Source organism: Lissotriton helveticus, chromosome 7 (genome assembly GCF_964261635.1).
Source record: "Lissotriton helveticus chromosome 7, aLisHel1.1, whole genome shotgun sequence".
Classification (NCBI taxonomy): Eukaryota; Metazoa; Chordata; class Amphibia; order Caudata; family Salamandridae; genus Lissotriton; species Lissotriton helveticus.
The window spans coordinates 392,200,946-392,205,582 of NC_136068.1; the positions used below are offsets into that span (position 1 = coordinate 392,200,946).

Consider the following 4,637-nt stretch of genomic DNA (forward strand, 5'->3'; position numbering starts at 1 on the left):
GCACACACAGCAGATCCCTCGAAGCGTTCACGTCACCAGGACTGGCAGGAGGAAAGTTTGCGTTTTTTACTGGCAGCTTGTGCACCCATTCAGCAGTAAGAAGCTCGTGCATTTGCTGCATTTCATTTCTTAATGGGGCACGGCTGGGGGCTGATTGTGGGCCATTGTAAAAATATTTCTGTTAATTGCAGCGCATGATAGTGCTGCGATTAAAAGGAATACTTTCACAAAGGCCCACTTACAGCCCGCAGTCGCGCTCCATTAAGAAATTAAATGTAGCAAGTCCAAAACCACGACGTGTGCTTTACACATCGTGCTTTTGGACTTGATGCATGTTTTGTTAGTGGAGCGCTGCTGCAGGCTGATTTTGAGCTTTTGTGAAAATATTCCTCAATTGCAGCGCATGACAAATGGCTGTGTGACAGAGTCAATCACGTTGGTTCACGCTCGTTACAGCATGCGTCACTGCGCTAGAGTGTTTGGGACCAGCAGAGTGGTTTGTGGTCATGGCTCCTGCACGGTACTGTATACCTGGAGAATCGTTGTGCATTCTTGAAGACTTTTACCCTGGCGGTGGGACATACAGCAGGCATGGGTATATTTATGCCTCCCTCTCAGGGTTTATGATGAAGAAAAGTGATAATGAAATGTTGCCTACGGTTTCTGTGGTGAGAGATGCACAGTCCCAGCTCCTACCTGATGTGGGTGCAACTGTTACTTGTAAGATGTGCAGCATTAACTCCCGCTTTGCCAAAGTTCATATCCTCTACATTGCATCCACTTCATTGAAGAATATATTCAGATCAATAATACGAAAGAAAGAAATTCGAGCCACTGAAAAAGACACGGTTAAAGTGTACAAGAGTTTCCGACCTTGTGACATCGTCCTGGCAAAAGTTATTTCTCTTAGCAGGAGTGCAGTAGGTGCCCATCAGCTGGTGTGAGGTACAGTGCCCGCAGACGCACATGAGGAGTTCAGGGAAGTGGCCCGGACACAGCCAGAGTTTCTACAGACGTAGTCAACTTGCATTTCTTAGAAGTGTTGTTTCCTGCGACTCTTGGAGCTGTGCTGCACACTCCGCACTGTTGGCAGCTCTCCTGGCGTAAATAAAATCGGTTGTTCTAGGACATGTACAGTCTTGCTGCTCAATGTGGTGTCCATGGCAAAAGGTACATTGGTTTACGGAAGAGACTGCATATCAGCATTCATGTCCCAAAAAAAATTGTTTCTCAAAATTCTTTGCTCCTCAGTGCCTGTAGTGGTTATGCTGTTCGGAAAATTGTTTGATAGGGTCTGATTCAGCACAAAATGAGCAATGCCGTTTATTTTTGCAGGCTTTCTTAATGCAACTAAAGTGTAATGTTTAATAAATTTGACACGTGACTTCAATTATTTTTGTCCACATTGAATCAATAAGCATTGCAATTGAAGTCCTCAGACTGGTGGACAAAAACTCCTTGGTAACGGACGCAGACAAAACCAAGTTGCTTTTTGCACAACTGTTACCACTGAATCTTTCACCTCCACATAATGTGATTTACAAGTCATTATAGTTCGTGTGTTATTCTCTCCTTGACCACTACCTTGATTTTTCTATGAATCTTGCAATTCCCAACCTAAAAAGAGTGATTGTGAGACGGATAATTTTACCTGGTCATGATGATGATAATAGTGCAAATCAGCATAATGTTGCATTGCTGATTCTGCTTCAGTATTGTAAATACAAAACCGAGACAGATATATTACATAGATAGTTTAGAGACAGAGAAAGACAGAGTGATAGATAGCTAGATAGATACTACAGGCAGGGCACTGGGCTTGAGTTATTGTGCAACTGTGGGGTTTTCAACTTAATTATGGATTTGCTACACCTGCCACTTAATTCATTACTTCTGAATAATTGTCAGTTAAAAAAAATGCTTGTGGATCAAACTATACCACAAATGCTGCCAGCAAGAGGCAGGTTTTTACTGTAAAGTGAAAGGTCGACTTTCAGTTATTGATGGATGCATTTAGGTGTTACATTGATACCAGGGAGGTGAAATATTTGCCCAGGCATGGTTACCAGGTGTAAAAATGATAAAATAATGAAAGAACTCTGCCAGAAGGAGTGGTTAATTGCGCTGCATAATTTGCTATTTTGCCGCATAATTTCGCCCTCGCTGCTGCATTAATCCAGAGTCTCTAATTTTAGTTTTGATACAATTTTTTTCGCTCTTCGCTTGTCACATATGGGGGAATATGTACAAGCCCCTATCGCCATGGGAAAGTCACTTTTTGTGACATTCTCAAGGCAATAGAGGCATTTCCTTATGTACAAGGCAGCGCTAAGCCACTTAATGTGGCTTAACTCTGCCTTGTACATAAAGCACCCTTTCACGCAGGGCGTGCAGTGGGTGTTGTGGTGGGTGTTCCACCTCAACATCCATTGTATTTGACACTGCACCCTATGTACATAACATATAAAAAAAATTACTTTTATGCGGCAAGGCAAAAAAACATTGAGAAAGAATTGAGACTGTTAGGAGAGGTTTGTTTGTAGTATGTGTGGCTGTAAATACACATGCACTGCATACTCCTGCTATCTAGTGTTCAGCTCAGACATTTGTAACAATCTTTTCTTCGAAGAAGCAGTTCGAACCATGCAGTATAGTGACTCCTCTTATCTGGCAGGGCACATGGGCACCAGCTCTATTGTTGGATTGTTTCTTTCCGGCTGGTCCAGTTCAGTTCAGAGGCAAGCTCACACTCCAAAACCGAGGGGCAGCAACAACAATATCACCAGCAGCCTGTTATAATTATGAAGTAGTAACAATGTTATGGTCTAAAGGGTGGGTGAGAGTCGCCACAGGCAGGGCTACGCTCCTCTTGCCTTTAAAACGAACCGCCCCTGGGGTTCACATTAGATACAGTGCCCTGAGGGCCTTATTTATTTATTTAATTCACAGCATACCCACTCACTTTAGCGGCCATGCTACAAAAGCTTTCTTTCTTTATTTTTAATACACTTTGTGTAAAAGTACCCCATACGCACTTTCACTTTAATGTTGGCCACGCCCCTTTCTTTAGACGCTGCACCCACACGCGTGGTCTGGTTCCTGGCGCACATATCCTTGGCTGCAGCGCACAGAGTCCTTACACTGCTGCACATAGAGGAAAAAAATTAGAGGGAACATTGATTACAAGCACCCGCAGGATATTTTGGCCTAGAGACCAGTTAGCTCTTAGTGCCACAAGCCCCCCTCCCGACAACCATGGAGCGAATGGTTTCTGGTATCAACTGGACAAGACAACCCTGACCCCCAGGAATCGTGGTAACAAATCAGAACCCTTCCGCTCAGTCACTGGTGCTTTTTTGTTCTCAGAAAATATACAGAGAATACACAATGGGGCGTTTCCAATGTACTTATTGAACCAAAAATATTCTTGTATGAAATACATGTACTGCAATAATCAGTAGACAGAAGCAGATGAAAGTGATTTCAAGCACCAAAATAATACAAGGTAGTAATCAGGCATACTCCTACGCTGTCTAGGTATGTCTAGAGTGTTTGTAGGTGTAGAGCCAAGAATTCCCCCACAGGATGATCCAACCACATAACCTGGTGGGAGAGAATGTAGGACCCCGTCTTGATCACGAATTGGACACCTTCAGGGAGATGTCAGGCAGCTGTTCTGCAAAGATGCAGCATACAGGGACCTTCGGTGTCAGCTGAAGGGCCTCCTCTGCTAACCCCCGGAAATGCTTCTTTATTTATAATTAAAAGCTTCCTTCTGATGTACACGCAGATTAGCATTGTTGTGGATATTGTGGAAAAGTAAATTTTGCCATGTTGTATGTGCCTACGTGTTCCCCATCCTATGTTATATGTGCATGATTAATATGCATGTATTCCCCTTCTGATCGATTAAAGACGCAATTACAGTTGTGTCCATCTCTAGTATGCCAGTTTCCAGTCTTCGTGAATACAACGAATATCAGGCCTATGTAAAGCTACGTTGCCACGTTTCACAGTGTGCACGTTAATTCATTGAAAAGTCCCCGTTTCTAGGCCTCAAAAGGGCCCGGACTCAGATTCAGCTCCTGTTTCCTGAACCCTCTCCGAGGAGCAATACAGCCCCCACCTGTATCCCTGACCCTTAGCTTACTTCATGCCTCGCAGTGCCCGGCTCGGCCTGGCTCTGCCTCTCAGTCTGCCAAGAGTATGTTATGATTCTAGTTATCAGTCCAGCCCTCCTTCTCTGCATTCCTAAGCTACTGAATCGCATCAATAGTTTCCGTCATGGTCTAGCCTTTATGTCTCCATGTAAGAGAAATACTGTATTAATATTCATAGAATATTCCTTGCACACACACTACATATAGGATTATGCATGCACCAGTCTCAATGTCTGTTAGCCTTTGCCCTGATAACTTTTGGATTCTATCAACATGTTCCCTAAACACTAGATACTAGATAGGCTTTAGGTACATGTCGCCCTGACACTCCAGACTTTTCGTCTCCTCTTCTAGCACAGAAGTCATAGCCCCCAGTCCTCCTGGTAACACGTCATTGCCAGTTTGTGCGCACCACTAGGTTAGAGGTCCCAGCTGCTCAGGTAGCCCCCTCCATGTTTCCGCCCCTTTTTATGACAT

The 4,637-nt window shown here is 43.9% G+C and overlaps 1 pseudogene; it reads left to right on the top strand.

Annotated features, from left to right (window-relative positions):
- Nucleotides 1–506: 506 nt before the first annotated feature.
- Nucleotides 507–1,019, top strand: LOC144766776 (exosome complex component CSL4 pseudogene; annotated as a pseudogene).
- Nucleotides 1,020–4,637: the final 3,618 nt, after the last annotated feature.